General features: G+C 38.1%; 1 protein-coding gene across 5 annotated transcripts in view; it reads left to right on the forward strand.

The window, feature by feature from the left end:
- STK38L (serine/threonine kinase 38 like) overlaps positions 1-18,569 on the forward strand; it is a 129,116-nt gene that overhangs the window by 84,717 nt on the left and 25,830 nt on the right. The window lies entirely within an intron of this gene.

Below are 18,569 nucleotides of genomic sequence, written 5' to 3' on the forward strand. Positions count from 1 at the left end.
CCACACATTTTGCAATAGAAAGAAATGAGGAAATAAAATTTATTATAAAGAATGAGGTGCCTAGAGGAGCAAAGAACTCTACAAAGGGAGGCTTACCCACTTAAAACTAAAGGTCAGAAGAGAGACAGTGTAGCTGAATGAGTCTGAGCGTAGGCTCTGGTACGAAGCCAGCTAGGTTCCATTTACTAGTTCTTTGGAATGGCAGCTAAGCCTCAGTTTCCTCATTTGTTAATGTGAGAAACCCATACTTTATAAAAGAACTGTTGTGAAGGTCAAAGAACGTCACGTGTGTTAAATGTTTAGCACTGTACCTGACACAGAAGTGTTTGATAAAAGTTACCTATGGTATTATTTTTATTAATAAAAACCTTTAAAAGCACTCTGAAGGGTTTTTGTTTTTTAAATCCTCAGGTACTAGTCATGAAGATTTCAGAAAGGCAACTTTATTTTCAAATCAGTTTCACAGTTTTCTTGAGGGAGACAAGCAATTCTTCCCTTAGCAAAATGGACTGAAATTTAAGAACTTTTGATCTTGCAATGAAGAAAATCAAAGACAATAGATTCCCTCTACCTTTTTCTTATATTCTGTGAGAATTTGAGCAAGTTGTGACAGTGGAGTTCTTCGTTTTTATGACGAATATGTGGGAAAGAGGTGAGTTTGAATTTCAGTGGGAGAGTTTAGGTTAGATGTTAAGAAGAGCTTTCCAATTGTAAGGCTGCCAAGTAGATAAGAGGGACTCCTTGTCACCACTCAGAGAGCTGTCTGACCTCCTGAGGTGGTTTCAGTGCTCCTGGGAACCCACTAGATGAAGCTTAAACCTGCACTTCAACCCTCACGAACGTGTGTTTGCCTGGATTCTGGCTGCCGCTCAGTGTTGGTTAATCCTCCGGCACATACAGTGCAGTGTTCTGGTGCTTCCCCCCATTTAGATAAGTAACTGAGGACAGACAGCATAGGATAGACAATATGTATTTAAATAGTCTGTGAAATAATTGCAAAGTTTCCAACAAAGATTATAAAACTCAACAGTTTATAGAGCTGTTTGGGCAAGAGGGCAGGTTAAGTGGGAGGAAAACTGACATAGCCTTGTCTCTGGTAGAAGAACGGTGAGTTGATCTTTTAAGTTTCATTAAAATCAGGAATTATACAGCGATTTAAGATTTATCAAGAATAAGTAAGGTGAGCATGTTAAGAACAGTAATTCTCTTGACTTGCCTTTAGGAAGTTACAGATTTATTTTTAGCTTTTGCTTTGTTTAATTGAGTCTGGTCCATAAAGGGTAGGGATGATGTCAGAACAATAGAACAATAGCCCTGGAGTTGGACAGGGATCAAATCCCAGCTCTGCCACTTTCTAGTCGAGAGGCCTCTGACAAGTAACCTCTCTGAGCTTTGGTTTCTCATTTGTAAAATGGGGAAATAGTACCTAGCTCATATGATTGTTAGGATGGTTATGGGACGTAATGCGCATAGCACTATCTGACACAGAGAAGGTACGGAATCAATGGTAGCCATGGTGACGACAGTGACGATCATGGCAACGACAAGGGCGTTGATTGGTTGCCTTAAGAAAGTAAATTGTATGTGCTGGTCCAAATAAATAGGGTCGAAACCATAGGGGCTTAATGTCATATCTGAGTAACCAAAAATCTTAGTTTGGAAAACTATGTTTTTACCTACATTCTTAACCTTTGAGTTGTGTGATTGTGTGATAACAGTTTTGATTTGATCCTTCGGGTTTATGAGAAAGTGTGCGCTCCTTCTCATGTAATAGCTGTACATAGTTCTTGCACCCACGTGTATTAGATCACTGATTGTACACTCTTTCTCTCATATCCTAATTGCATACTTCCGGATGTGCAATTGAATATTCATATTTAAAATTTATGAATCTTATATTTAAAGAAAATTTTATATTTATATTCAAAGAATATTCATGTTTAAAATTTTGATACACATTGCCAGATTGCTTTCCAGGGAGACAGTACCAGCTAACCATCCAGGTATATGACAGAGCCAATAATGGGCACTGTCCATCTTTTTCATCTTTGCCAGCCTGAGTGGTAAAAAAGGACCTAGGACATCTTAGTTTTGCTTATGCACTTCTTTGACTACAATGAGTTAGCATATTTTCAGATATTTTAAATAATTATTTCTTCTTTTATAAGCTGCCTGATTTCAGTCTTTTGCCAATTTTTATATTGAAAAAATTCATTCTTTGAGAGATTCAGTCTATATTTGAATAATATAATTATCACAGCTTATTTTTAGGTATTTTAAATAGCTGAAATCATACCATAATGCCAATGTTTAAATCATTTCAATTTATACAACTTAAGAAAAAAAAATCAGAGTACGAGTAAATCTACATCACTTAATGGTGACTAGCTTCTGTGATTAAAATCCTAATAGTGTTCGAGAAGCCTTTTTTTGTAATACTTTGGTTTCCAGAAAGTTTGAAGTAAAATGTCTTCAGTCATCTGAAAAGAGCAGACAGAAACCAGTTATTTGATCCACAGATTCCTAATCATAAGGTAGGAAGCAGTGATTTAGTGTCAGACGTGGATGCCAGGGTTAGAACTACTAGATACCACACAGTCCAGCACTCAGCCCTGGCTCTCAGTGTTCTAATAGCCCATGTTTTTGCGGGAGCAGCAGTACAGTGTCCTAGAGCTGCCACTGCACTGTGGACTCTCCACCTAGATTGGAAGCTCCACCTGAAGTTTGAGTGACCTGTTCTAGTCTAAGCTTTTCCACCAGATCCAAATGACTGTGGGCAGCACTTCTGTAAAATGAGGGAGATGGTCTAGATAATATAGCTGCTGTGTTCAAGTTTTGAGATTGTAATACCTGTTTGTGAAGTAAATGTGTAATCTTAGACCTTAAGTAGATTCTAGTAAAGTGCTGAACAGAATTGAACTCATAAGCTGATTTATGGGAAGGTTTTCCAGTATACTTATTTGAATTACAGGATATCCTTGATAACAAAAAACTATACAATTTACTTTTTATTCCATTTTCGGTATTTTGTTTTCCAAATAAACCAGAATTGTGTTCTAGAGATCACAAGTCAATAAAATGGTATGTCCCTGTTTAATGCTTAGACAATAAGCTGTTCAGGTGTTAATTGCAAAGGTCACTAACACTAAACATAATTTTTCCTGCTTAAAGATTTTTATACTCTGGCATCCTAATAAGGTGGATACCGCCTGGATTTTCTCACAGTTGCAGAAGTCATGTAGTCTGTGTGTTTAACACAATATCTGAGTCTGATGAGTCACGTGGTATGTCTGCTTTTAGCTTGAAAAAGATTCCGTTGGTCACTTGTGATGGCCAAAAAGTCTCTTGGGAGAGTTAACTCAAAATAACTAAAAGTAACTCATAACTACTTACATCTTGGAATTGTGAGCTTGAGGATACCGTGTTTTAATTTTAGTCTAATCTGGTTTTTGCCCTCAAAAAGAACTGCTGCTTCTGGCTCTTTAGTTGTTAAATTAGTCTGGTTCTCTTTCAGTGAGTGGTTTTCATTTGAAAAGGAACTGTAAACAAAATAACATGGTAACTTTCAAATTAAAAATAAGAAATATAGAAGGAATTGGTACAAAGGAGGAATCTGCATAAGTCTTTCCTGAAGTTATTCAGTGATAAAGCTTCTAATTTTTTGAATGAATGGGAAAATTAAAATATGAGTTTAGAGTTTCAATTAAAGTCATGTTTGAGCACTTTATATTTTTACAGCCTCACTTAAAGTGAAGTCTATTTTCAAGTTTCACTTTTGTGTGTGATTGTCGGTCTCTTTCTCTTGCTCTCTCTCTCTCTTCTATTAAAAGCTTACTTTTAAGAAAGTGAACGACAAAAGTTGACCACAAAAGTGACCAATTTTTTAGAGTTGGGCCCCCGAGTGATTTATGTGTTTGGGCTGCTTCCCAAAGCTGCTCCTCCCCTTTCCTTTATAGCGTGTCACACCATCTCTCACCACTCATCGTTTCCCTGCCTTGTCCACTCATTGGTTGTTCTCTGGTCACACCATACCTTCACCTTTTAGCACAAAACAGACATTTTTGATTGTACTGGTATTTTCAGTCAGGTATTATCTTCTTTTAAACAGGCAAAGTAGGAATAAAGGAAAGTAAGGATCATCTTTAAAGCTAGAGCATTTATTTTGTCTCTTGTGATTTTGGAGGAGTAGTTTCCTTACTTGTAACAAGGAAAACTAGCTTAGCTAAATTTGTGCTGCCCTGCTTTTTGATTTTGATAAGGGCCTTTTGAGTCACCAGTAGAAAAGCTATTTGAGAAGAAGGTGACTGTTTGAGCCCTTGTAAATATGCACAGGCATAAGCCACCAAAAAAACTCTTTCCCTAAAAAGTGTAAGAGATGGTTGAAAATTTTCTCAGAATTCCCATTATTCTTATGGTTTGTCTTTAGTTTTATTCCATGACTTCAAATTCTCTTTGTTGTTTTTCACAATCCTCCTGTAAACCAGAAGTAAGAATTTGTTTCGTAGGGGAAAAAATCCAAGTGCAGTGGTACCGAGAAAACCAGCTCTGTTGGCTGAAACGTGCAAGTTGATTTCCTTTTACTGCTCCCATGTCTACTCATACACAATTACTCTTAAATAGTTTTTTTCTTATTATAAAAATGATTGTTTCTCATTATTGGAAAAATTGGAAAATTCAAAAAATGATAAAGGATAAAATTTAAATCATCCATAATTTCACACCATAATTTACCCCGTTTTTCCATAATTGAGTTCATATTTTACATGAAGATAGAACTTTGATTCCTGTTTACTTAACATTATTTGTCATGCCGTTAATGTTTTTGGGGAAAATTTTCTTCATCGTTATTTTATGGTGTTTCATGTTATCATTCCACCAATCATTTTACCTAATTTTAAACATTTGTTTTGTTTGCTATTTTAAACAATGCTTTTATTAAACAACAACAAAACTCTATAAATCTTTGCTGTAATTTTGATTATTTTCTTAGGATAGATTATTAAAGGTGGAATTATTATGTCAAAAGACAAAAAATCTTTAAGGTTCTTGATACAAATTGCCATAGTCCCTATTAGAAAGGATTACATTCCTACCTGTCGTATCCCACGCGAGGAGAGTTGTGGGGGAGTGAGGAGGGCGGCGCAGGGTTAAGAAAAGACAGTAGCCAATAATAGATTATAAGCAGGGCCAAGGGACTCCCAGTCTCAAGGACTGGGAATCCGTCCTATGCTTTAGCTTTTATTAGTTAGGTGGGAAAGTAAAGAGATAAAGCTTGTCAATCTCAAGATCTGTGAATCCCACATATCATAATAGGAAACTGATTCAAGCCAATCACCCTTGCCTGCAGGCAGCAGCACCGTAAGTCTCAGGATGTGTGTACTTCCCCAAGGGACAAAACCTTTATGCATATGAATAAATGGTGAGCACATCATTGAATCACTTCCCTTGCAGGTTTTGGGAAGGAATGCAGCCACAGAGGCAGAGGCTTTCCTTAGCCTGGGGAAGGTGGGGGGCTGTGCCCACCTCTATGAACCCCACGGGTTCTCCTTTTGGTTCCCACTCGACTGTGCCTGGCTTGAGTTGTCCCCGCCGTGGGGAATCTTACTTGTCATTAGCTGACCAGCCATCTTTTGGGGACCAAACAGGGAGACATGAGGTGCAAACATAAAGGTGAAGCAAAGTCCCTGAAAGGATCTGTCTCACAGACTATCCTTTCTTTAGGGACAGGTATAAGGAGACAAACGGGTAGGCTGCTGCGTGGCAACACCTACCAGTTAACATACACAGTCATCAAGATGGTGACATAGATCATTCCCAGCTTCATCTCTCTCACGAGAAGACCAATTAGCAACTATATATAGACAAGACACCATTGTGAGAATCCCAGAACCCAGGGGTGAAGCGGAATCACCCCCTGTGGGCTGCCTACAGCCCTGCTTGGATACTGTTAAGCAGCCCTGTTAAGTATACTCTTAAGCATAGCCTGACCCCACATCACCAGTAAACCTGAATAGTGACCCTGGGCAGACTTGTCATATGGTACTGCCCAGCTATGGAGCCCACCCTATAGTCCTGCTATGCAGCAGAGCCCAGCCTTTGGCCCTACCCATTTGTTGAATGCAGCCTGTGGCCTCTCCCAGGCAGGAGATAGCCAGTGACCCCACCCATTTGCAGAGCATAGCCTGCAGCTCCACCTGATGTGGGAGCCTGGACAGCAAACCTGCCCATCTGCAGAGCACAGTCTCTAGACCATTCACCTGCGAATACAGCTGGAGACTCCTCCCAACCAGAGAACCCTAGCAGCGACCTTGTCTAATAGTGGAGCCCCGCCAGTGGCCTACCTGTATGTGAAGCCCAGTCTGACACCCTGCCTAACTTCACGGCACACCCTATAACCCTGTCTGATCGCAGATCGGAGCTAGAGGCCCTGTCTGCCCATAGCCTGCGACCCTGCCTCAGCATGGAATCCAGCTAGAAGCACCAGCTGATCAGAAAGCACAGCCTGAGATCCTGCCCAACCAATAGTGATTACAGAGCCCAGGCTGTGGCCTTGCCCAATTATGGAATCCATCCAGTGGAACCACCCTGCCAGGGAACACAGCCAGCGTGCTTATGCAACCACGCAGCCCAGTCAGAAGCGCCCCCTCCTCACTTTAGAGCATGGCAGTGGCCTCAGCCAACTAGAGATCCTGGTAAGAAGCCCTGCCTGCCCACAGACACTACCAGTATCCCAAGCTGAGCTGACTGGTGAAGGTCTTTCCCTGCTAGAGCGAACCTAAAAGGTCTGGAGAACACTTACCTAATTGTGGAGATACCCACACAAGGGATCAAAGAACATGAAGAATCAGGTAAACATGACACCATCAAAGGAAACTAATAAAACTCCAGTAGTTGACCCTAAAGAAATGGAGATCTCTGAACTGTCTGATAAAGAATTCAGAATAATCCTCAAAGTTCGGTGAATTCAAGAACACACAGACAACTAAATGAAATTAGGAAAACAATGCATGAACAAAATGGAAAGTTCAACAGAGAAATAGAAACTATAAAAAAAAAAAAATCAAACAAATCTTAGACCTGTAGAATACAGTGACTGAATTGAAGAATACAATAAAGAGCTTCAATAACAGACTTGACCAAGCAGGGTGGAAAAAAAAGTCAGTGAACTAGAAGATAGGTCATTTGAAATTATTCAGTCAGAGGAGCAAAAGGAAAAAAAGAATTAAAAGTGAAGAAAGCCTGTGGACTTATGGGACATGATCAAGAGATACAAATATACATTATGGGAACCCCAGAAGGAGAAGAGAAATGTAAAGGGAAAGAAAGTTTATTTAAAGCAATAATGGCTGAAAACTCCCCAAACTTAGGGAGAGAAATGGACATATAGATTCAAAAGGCCCAATGGACCCCCAAATAGGTTGAACCTAAAAAGGCTATGCTAGGGTGGACGGGTGGCTCAGTTGGTTAGAGCACGAGCTCTGGGCAACAGGGCTGCCAGTTCGATTCCCACATGGGCCAGCGAGCTGTGCCCTCTGCAACTAGAATGAAGTCAATGAGCTGCCACTCAGTTCCAGGGAGGCCAGAGGGCTCAGTTGGTTGAAGCACGTGCTCTCAATCACAAGGTTGCTGGTTCTCCTCCTGCAAGGGATGGTGGGCTGTGCCTCCTGCAACTAAGATTGAACACGGCACCTTGAGCTGAGCTGCCGCTGAGTTCACAAATGGCTCAGTTGGTTGGAGTGTGGGCTCTCAACCACAAGGTTGCTGGTTCGACTCCCACAAGGGATGGTAGGCTGCACCCCCTGCAACGGCGACTGGACCTGGAGCTGAGCTGCGCCCTCCACAGATTGAAAGGACAACAACTTGACTTGGATGTAGCTGATGAGTCCTGGGAAAAACACACTACTATTGTTCCCCAATAAAAAAGTCCTGGAAATATACACTGTTCCCCTTCCCCAATAAAATCTTCAAAAAGAATAAAAAGAAAGGCTGTGCTGAGACATGTTATAATTAAGTGCATTGTCAGAAGTCAAAGATAAAGAATTTTGAAAGCAGCAAGAGAAAAGCAATTTGTCACATACAAGGGAACCATAGACTATAAGCAGATTTCTCAGAAATTGCTATTCAGGAGAAAAAGTGGGGTGATATATTCAAAATATTGGGAAAAAAGAACTGTCAACCAAGAATACTAGACCCGGTAAAACGGCCCTTCACAAATGAAAAGATAAAGACTTCTCCAAACAATCAAAAGCTGAGGGAGTTTGTCACCCCTAGACATGACTTACAAGAAATATTAAAGGGTGTTCTTCAAGCCTAAATAAAAGTATGCTAATTAGCATTGTAAAAACATATGAATGTGCAGAACACACTGGTAATAGTAAATATATAATTTAATCATATTCTTTAATATTGTAATAGTAGTACATAATTAATGACTCTAGTTTAAAAGTTGTAAAAAGCATATTAAAATAATCATAATTGCAATAATGTTATTGGATGCAAACTATAAGAAAGATGTAAATTATAGTATCAATAACCTGAAATGTGAGGGGGGAGTAAAAGTATGAAGTTTCTGTGTGCTATCGAAGTTACCAGCTTAAAATAGGATATTATAAAATATTTCATATAAGCCTTATGGTAACCACAAAGGAAAAACCTATTAGTGGATACCCAAAAGATTATGGTAAAGGAGTCAAAGCATACTGCCACCAAAAAAGTCATCATTTACAAAACAAGACAGCAAGAGAGGAAACAAGGAACAAAGGGGCTATGAAAGTCAGAAAACAATAAAATGGCAATAGTAAACCTTACCTATCAATAACAATCTTGAATGTAAATAGATTAAATTCTCCAATCAAAAGAGATAAAATGGCTGAATGGATTTAAAAAAAAACACACAGAAGAAACTCACTTAGCTTTAAGGACACAAATATACTGAGAGTGAAGGGAAGGAGAATGCTATTTCAAGCAACTGGGAACCAGAGGAAATCAGGGATAGCTGTTCTTATATCAGACAAAATAGAATTTAAGCTAAAAATGGTCAAAAGAGACAAAGAGGGTCATAATGATAAAGAGATCAATTCATCAAGAAGATACAACAATCATAAGTAATTATGTGCCCAATATCAGAGCACTTAATAAGTAAAGCAAATACTGACAGAACTAAAAGAGGAAATAAACAACAGTTGGGGACTTTAATACACCCTCTCAGTAATGGATAGATCATCCAGAGAATCAATAAGGAAACTGCCGATTTGAATAATACTGTAGACCAAATGAGCCAAAGAGACAAAAATGGATCATTTCATTCAACAGCAGCAGAATAAATTTTTCTCAAGTGCACAGGACAGATCACATGTGTAAGGCTACATGATAAGTCTCAACAAATTCAAAAAGATAGGAATTATATCAGTTATTTTTTCTGACCACCATGGTATGAAACTAGAAATCCATAACAGGAGGAAAGCTAGAAAATTCACAAATACATGAAAATTAAACAAGACACTCCAGAACAACCAATAGGTCAAAGAAGTCAAAAGAGAAATTCAAAAATATATGAAACAAATGAAAATGGAAATCCAACATACCAAAACTTATGGTATACCCCAAAAGCAGTTCTAAGAAGGAATTTTATAGCAATAAATACACACATTAAGAAAAAAGTAAGATCTCCAACTTTACATCTAAAGGAACTAGAAAAAGAAGAATAAACTAAGCCTAAAGTTAGCAGAGGAAGGAAATAATAGAGATCAGATCAGAAATACTCATAAGTGCAAAATAAGAAAATAATAGTAAGATTAACAAAACTGGGTTCGTTCTTTGAAAGGATAAAATTGAGAAACCTTTAACTAGACTAACCAAGAAAAAGAGAGGACCCAAATAAATAAAATAATAAATGAAAGAGGAAAGATTGATTATGATTGATACCATAGAAATACAAAGGATAATGAGAAACAACTATGAACAATTATATACCAACAAATTGGACAACCTAGAAGAAATGGATAAATTCCTGTAAACTTACAACATCCCCAGACTGAATCCTGAAAAAATAGGAAATCTGAATGGACCAATAACAGGAAAGGAGATTGAATTAGTAATAAAAAATCTTCCAACAAAGAAAAGCCCAGAACCAGGGCTTAATATCCAAAACATACAAGAAACAAGGAACTCATACAACTCAATAGCAGTTTTCCCCAAGATTACTGTCTTTTAATCTTGTTTGATACACAATATGTATATTCCAAGTTTTTGTATAATTGATACCTAGCACTATTTTCATTGTGATGATTTCCTTTTAAGACAGTCCTTTCCCTTTCAAAGATCAGATATTTTTTTGTAATTTTTCTGAAGTTTAATTTTTCTTTTTATTGCCTGCCTTCTTTCCTTTTGTTTCCCTCCCGTCCTTTCCTTTTTGTTCTTTAATTTTTATGTTCACCCTTTCAAACCATTTGAAATTTATTTTGTCCTTTGGAGTGAAATGGATATCTGACTTGCGTTTTTTCTAAATAAATAACCAGTTGTTCCACCACCATTAATTAAATAATTCTTCTCTTCTTTCCATAATCTATGATTAGATTTCCTCATAAAAAGGCCAACTTTTTTTGTTGTTTGTTTTGAGTCAAGGTTATTAAGAATTTAATGAATGTTGTTTTCCATCCCCCTCCTCTTTGCTAGTTTTGTGAACAGGATTATTTTCCCATTTCTAAATTACGTCTTTAAAATTAACATTTTAAAAACTTTAAGTGGAACTCTTTATTTAAAAAATATTTAAATTTTGTTCACTGACTCATATTCTTTATAACAGAAGTGAAAAATACAGAAGAAAACTCAATGCTGTTTGGCTATGGGAAGTAGATGGAAGCATGGCTCAGCTGACAAGGCAAAGAGAAGGATAATTCCTTTTGGGTGCATTAGATATCTAATTTTATTCATTTCATTCCTCCAGATCTCTAGTTCAGATCCATAGGTTTAATCTGGTACCCCAGAATTCTCTAGATCATTGTTAGTTATCTCCCTTATCCCCCGGCCCTGTGCTCTGTTCTCTGCAAGAATTACCTAGGCCACTAAATTCATGTCTATAAACTATAAATTTCTAGATATATAAATTCTCTATATAAACATGAATAAAATAAAGATATACCAACTTTTATGTGTATTTATAGTCTTAATTCTTGTTTTCCATGTTATTTTTGTTGTTTTACCTCTGAGTAGTTTCTCCTTTACAAATAGCTTTGAAATCCTCCCGCATTCTCCCCTTTCTGAATCCTCCACTTCCTGCCTTGCAGACTGATTTTTTTTCTTTCTCTGTTCTTGTATGTGCTTTTGTGTGCACCAATTAATAGAAATTGATTTAAAGTTCTTTTAGGGATACCTGTACTATCTAAATGTTGGTATTGTTTTCCCGTTGTGTTGCTAAATTATAAGTATCTGAAGTTGTTTGGCATTTCAGCTAAGGTAGTTTTTTTTTTAGTTTTTTTTTTTTTTAAGTTAAATATAACTTGGTAGAACATCTTTCAGTTAAACATCTTTTGCAGAGAAATTCTAATGCATTACTAAATAGGGATATAGCAATAAATTCAATCACATAAATATTATAAGAACAAATGTCTCCTTTCTGAATATTTTTGAGAAAAATAGGATGCTACCTTACCTGAACATTAAGATCTAATAAACTTTCCAGTTTTTAGATAAAGATTTTGTTTAGCAAGTTTATCTCCTAGTTTAATTGTTTATATTTGGTTCATAAACACTTCTTCCCTTTACAAGTTAGAAAACCAAAAAACTAAAGTTCAGAGGGATATTTAGTAATTACTTGGATCCACATACTCAAGTAGTCTGCCATTAACAGCATTACTATAGCCAGATAAGCTTTTGGAAACTCAACCATTGAAATACATTTTTGTCAGCTTGAAAAAAAACATCTCTTTCTAAAACAATACTGAAAATAACAATGATGATATTAACTTCAGCATCACTGTGCCATCACCACCAGGGTTATGAGTCACTAAAAAAAGAAAAAGTATCTATGAATTCGCTTCTCTGGACTAGTGTACAGGGTACACACCAAATGTAGAGAGTCACATTAATTAAAAACAAAACAAAAGCTCTTGACACTCAATGCAGTAAATAGATTATAAATAAATTGGATGTCTATTGCCTTACAGGAATTATGGCATCTTGTGAGAGAAGTGATTGGTCCCTCCCTGGAACGTTTCCGTCTACCCTGCTATCCCTGCCAATCACTGCTAACTTCCAGGATGACGTTTACAAAGAGTTCTGTTTTTATTTCAAGTTTTTCTGTTTGAGAAACTAACTTTTTGATACGTTTCTCTCCTCTCTCTGTTCAAAACAATCTAATTTGTCAAATCAACTAGGCTGTAAGATGAGGAGAGATAGGGAACATGCCCTGGAGACTAAATTCACAAGTTAATGTAGGATAGCAGCCCAAAACGCAGGAGGAGTGAGCAGGAAGATTGGACTGGGAAGGGAAGTAAGTAATCAGTTTTGCACCTTTAGTAAGAGTTAAGAGATGTTTTAAAATCGTCTCTCACTTACGTTATTGATTTACCAAACATTTCCATGACATTTCTCTGTGCCAGGCACTGTTCTAAGTCCTTTACAAATATCAACTTTCCTAATTCTTGTAAGTCTTACATTAACATGATCAACATGTGCACAAGTTGGCCATTGTTATCTTTATTTTAGTCAATGGGAAATCGAAGCATAGAACATTTAAGTAATTTGCTTGAAGTCACACAACTATTGAGTGTCTGGGCCAAAATTCATATCAGAGCAATCTGGCCCTTCACCACTGTGCTCTGCCACCATTTGAGCATCACGCCCACCCTGTAAGGTTGGCATGTATTCTCTCCATTTTAGAGACATGGACCCTGAGTCTGGTTAAAGAACTCAGACAGGATCAGCCTTGAACTTATTTTATTTCCCCACTAAGTTAGCTCTTCCTGTGCTGCTTATCGTTACTAATGGAGGATAGCACCGTTCACCCAGTCACCCAAAGCTGATACCCAGAGATAATTATGGATTTCAATCTTCCCAGCTGAATAGCTGAGCCCTTCTTTTAATCTCTTCTGCTGCTCTCTTAAATTAGGGCTTCGTTCTTCTATTCTAAGCCAAGGGTTGTAATCTCCTGCTCCCAGGAAGCAGGCAGGTAATAGAACGAGTGAAGGTAGGCAGGGCCTGAGGGAGGAGAGTGGGTGGACACGGCAGGATGCTAGGAGGCTGCTGCTCCTCTCCAGCCGTCTAGTTCCAGGCGCGTATGTGGGCTCAGATTTGACATCCAACTTTTAAAGAGGAACCAGAATCTGGACTTCTATGTGAAATCTTCCAATTTCTAGATCACAGAGGAAGCCGAACAAAATATGGCTGCGGGCCACCGGTGCGTAATGTCTGACTATTTATTATAGTCCCCCTATCCTGATTTAGAGTCCTCGAACCTGCTCCCAGCCTTTTTGCCATCCTCCCTAGACTAGTATAATCTATCCAAAATGCCAATCAAATAGGATTTTAGGGTTGGTTAGGAGGATTAAATGCATTGCAACATGTAACATTCTTAGAACAGGTCTTGGTACCCGGGTAAGCACTCAATAAATGTTCTTTATTGGATGTTAGTTTTCACTTAATTAAAAGACTTGACTCACTCCCACTTACGCTCAGGATAATGTTTTAACATGACACTAAAAGTATTTTATCATGACTCCTGTCTTTTCATCTTCCCTTCTGCTACTTCACCAAATGTACCCAAGCAATTCTGTGTACTCAAGTATGTCAACCTGCTTCATGCTCTTACACCTCTTCCTCCTCCGCTCTGTCCGTCTGACTTGTGAACTCTCGTCTCCCCTACCCGACTTAAGATTCACTTCAAGCATTGCCTCCTCTATTAAATTGTTGAGAGTACACTTCCCCTTGGAGAGCTGATCTCTCCCTTCCTTCTGTCCCGTAAAACTGTGAACCTCCCCAAGGTCAGGGACTCTATCAGTTTTCATATCTGCAGTACTTTGTGCAGTGCTGGCACGTAGCGTATATCTGCACTAAATGTTTGGAAATAACACAACTAATAATAAATGGTTGGAAATAACACAACTAGTAAAAGTTAGTGCTGGGACTTGAACTCTTAACCTGCCTGTGAATTTCTTGCTCTTTGGATTGTAGCTCAGAGAGGAAAGAAGTTGTGACTGTTCTGTCATCAGGGACCAGTATCTAACATGAGGACCTGTTACAACATAATGGTTGCAATTAGTGATGAACTTAGGAATTTTTTTTAATACTCCAAGGCAATACAGTAGCATTAAGGATACTCTTCCCTCTGTACTGCAGTATGTGAAAACTAAGGTCAAACCACCAGTTTAAATAGTGTGTTTTACCTCGGGTAAGGCAGTTGTTTTCCTACTTTAGAAATTTGATGGTAAATGGTTGGAGACACCACATCTATTTATAGATGGCCTGAGTGCCAAATTTGTTATCGCCTTTCCCCAGGCTTGATAAACGAAAGAATGTTGGACTTAACTATTGGTAGAGTCTCCATTAATGAATTAGGGAAGTCTGGAGAAAACACGTGAACAGGAAATTCAAGGGCACCTAGTGTTGTTTTTATCAGTCCAGGAATTCTAGACTTGCAAATTATATCCTGTTCTTTTTCTGGCTGAAGAAAGGCTTCAGTAAAAGACAAAGAACAGTGTTAAATCCATTAGAGGAATAAATTTGCAGTATAATAAGTGCCAGCCATCCATATCTTTCTTTGCAATAATTTGGTAACGTCTGTTCTTAGTTTTGTTGAATTTGAATTTTTTAAAACCTATTTGAGTGTGGTTAGAAGGAAATATTTTTTTCGTGTTTTTAAAGCTGATCGCTAAAAGATACTATTTAGTCAAGACTAATGGTAGAATTTATGGCTTTTTCAGCAACTGTATCTCTCCAGAAGGATTTGTTTCTGAAGGTTAACATAACACTAAATGATTCTGTAGTTTACAATCCAAAGGAAGTTATTTTATATGAAATATATAATTTAAAATCCATATCATTTAAAATTCATTTAAGTTTAGTTATTTACCATCATTTATTTACAGAATGCCTACTGTGTGCTCAGCACTTCGCCAGGTGCTGTAATACTTTCATTACAAGGATGAAGAGACATAGGTTTTGCTGTGATTTCATTTTTAAACAAGGCATACATAATTGCATGTATGTATAACCAGAATGGAAGAACACAGTAATCATGATTCAATTATATAGTGTCTGGAAGTTGTTTTTCATTACCTGATATCCACTTCTGGATTTTGGAGTTGAACTCATTACTCTTTTTTTGATGGGAGAAACCTGATCTTCTGTTTACCCCTCTTTTATAAAGGCCTCAGGTTCATAACTTTTTATCTAAAACAACCTTATATTTATTTTTGTATTGGTAACGCAAACAATTCCTAGTTGCTTGGAATTGTTTTGAATTCCCTAACATTTTTTTACGTTTTATAAAAATATCCCCAAAAGTTTTGCTCAGTAATATTTCTGCCCACCTCTAACCCCCTGGCCCCCCCCCCCCCCCCCCCCCATTTTGTTTCATTCTGGGAAAGCCCACTCAGCAGCAGAGCTTAATATTGGCCATCTCCAGCCACTTTAAATTGGACAGAAGTGCCCTGGGCAAGATAGTCATTAGTCTTTTATTTATTTATTTTTTCAAAGATTCCACCTTATCCTGATGCCATTAAACATTTAAATTGAACAACAGTTTCCTTTCTTCTGATGCCATGCTCACGAAGCAATCTTCTGATCCTTATTATGGCTGTACATCTAGCTCGCCTGCAAGAATGGAATGCTTTTGCCAGAAGCTGCAAAGATCTGTTCCTTGTTACTCAATTTCTTACTGTGTGAATCGGTAAATTGCCATTGTGTCTTGTATATCAGTCTCTTGTGAACTCTCTTAAGATAAAGTAGCTTCCAAAATTTGATTGCCCTAGGACATTGGCAGCTGAAGGCCAGACTTTGCCCCTTGGCAGACTGAGCAGATCAGCCTGTTCTAAGAGGCCCGTTGGCAGCCGGTCAGCTGCCTTCCAAGGCCACAACCTGAGTGCATCATACATCTTCCTTTTTGACTTCTAAAGTATTTACTAATGTGTTATTTCTTTGTGTGTTTTCTTCCAAGAGGCATTATAAAATGTTTTCATAACATTTTATAAACTTTTTGAAAGGAAAATATAGACCTTGGACCCCTAGAGTTGGGTCTTGACTTTTTTCCTGCTAGGAACTGTTAAACCAATTTAAAGATTCTTTATCAGCTATAGAACTTCTGGGCCTACAGAAAGCACTCTAAAATCCCTAGTGTAGCTCTTTGTTGGAGCTTCTCGGTCCCCTCCACCCCTAAATGTTTGTGGAAAAAAAAAGTAACAGGCACATTTTTACTGGTGTTTGGAGACAATTACCTATGAGCTCAATGTTACATGCCTAAAGGAGGCTCCCTAGACTACTACTGTAACTTGTGTACATTATCGCCTTTCGAGGGCTTAGGGACCATATTAACTGTTAAAGATGCTGGAAAGTCTTGGAATAAGAAACTTGCTTGATTTTATATAGTCTAGATTGCCTCAAATTATTTGAATTCCTCAACTTCCAGTCCATCCTCTCCAGCTTCCTTTCCCACTCTCCCAAACCCCAAATTCCACTTAACAAACATGATTTGGAATGTCTACTATATACCATGTGTGTTCCATTTTTCCTTCGACTTTTCTGCATTTGATCCTGAAACTGAGAACATGAACGTAGTGATTCTGAGATTTCCAAAAACGGTTTGATAACATTGCCCATTGCGTTAGATAGCATTCCGAGAACAGCTTAGTGCTTCAAAATCATTTGGCCATAATAATTCCTGAGTTTCATTGATTTTTATTATTTATTGTGTTTAAAAATAATATTATTATTAAAGCATTTAGCACATTTAAGAAATTAAACTAAGTGCCTAAAATAATGTCTTACAATTGTATAAGCCGTCGTGGCTTTGCTGTGTATTATCTCAGATGGCCAAAGCCTGTGCCTGTGAACTAGGCAGAGCAAATATTACAATGCCTGTCTGGGGAAAAGTGACTTCAGTTCACTGTTCTGGTGATTTGAATAAGACCATATGCTCAGTTAGCAGCAGGGCCTATATTAGATCTGTAAATTTCTGACTGTTTCCACAGTTGTTTCTTAGCCAGCCTACATAGAGTACTTTACTTTTAGCCAATTCTTTCACCTCTTCCCCCACCTCCCATTTGATAAGTGGACTCATTCATTTATGAATGCCTACTTATGTGTCAGATACAGTGCTATTGTGGTAAATACTCAAAAATGAATCGGAGAAGTTCTTGCCCAGAGGTGCTTCTAGTTTAATGGGATAGAGAAGTAGAGAGATAAGCATCAGTACCTGAGATATATTGGTACAAATGCTAGAGAACACACATGAAAGAATGGTAAATATTGTGTCTCTGCTGGGAGGGTATGTTAGAGAAGTATCCATGGTAGGTATTCACTGTGCCATAAAGAATCAGCAGGTTTCCTGCGAAGAGTTCAGGACGTAACTGGTTTGGGGATAGGTCATGTGAGTGCTTGGAGACCTGAAAGAACCAAGTATGTTGGGAGAAGAGTGAGGTGTGAGGAAGGGCAGCAGGTAAGGCTGGAATGGCAAGCTGGAGACAGTACCGGGAGTCGGAGTCCTGACACCACAGTTCGCTAGCTACGTCTGTGACTTTTCTAAGCTTCAGTTCCTTACCTTACAGGGCTGTTGTGAGGATGAAATGCAGTCATGCATAGGAAGTGCCACGATCTTAAATCCTCAGGAGAAAAGAGGGAGATTCAATGAATAAAATATAAAATTCCTGATATGTACCAGCATTCAATGAATGTGAGCTGACTTTGTTTATCTTGCTAAGCTAATCTGATTTGCTGTAGGCAGTGAGGAGATGTGAATGATTTTAAACAAATAATGCGATCAGCTTCTTGTTATAAAAAGATTTAGAGTACTCAGTAGAGGAACAAGTTTATGATGCTAAAATAAGAGATTCAGTTTTAGACATAAACCCAATAAGATGACAGTGGGACTGGAAATTTGCCATAGTTAACTGTGTACTTTCAGTCTATACTTGACTTGCTTGACATTGAAACACAAGAAAAGTCTTTTGGTTCATTCCATTATGCCTGGGTTCTAGTCCAGCTCAGGTGCACATGCAGGGGTCTGTATCTTTGTATAATTAAGGAGAGGTGGGTGTTGAGGAGTAGGTGGCAGGTCTGGGGGAATATTTCAGCCAAGGATGCAACGTTGGATGCTCACTTTTAGCAATCTGGATCTTCTTTAGGGTGGTCTGTTACGATCCGCATCTAGATAAGCAAAAATCTCTTTCATGTATGGAACCATTCCAGTTTTGGTTTTGGTCCAGGTGTAGACTATGGTAGGCAAATCTCTCAGGGTCAGTGCCCATCAAAGCAACCACCAGAATTCACTCTGTTCCCTTATGAAGGATTCATTTTGCTACATTCCTTGTCTTGTCTAATTGTCTAGATTATCTTCTTCAAATCAATACTTTGTTTAG

The sequence above is a fragment of the Rhinolophus ferrumequinum genome, chromosome 10, assembly GCF_004115265.2.
Source record: "Rhinolophus ferrumequinum isolate MPI-CBG mRhiFer1 chromosome 10, mRhiFer1_v1.p, whole genome shotgun sequence".
NCBI lineage: Eukaryota > Metazoa > Chordata > Mammalia > Chiroptera > Rhinolophidae > Rhinolophus > Rhinolophus ferrumequinum.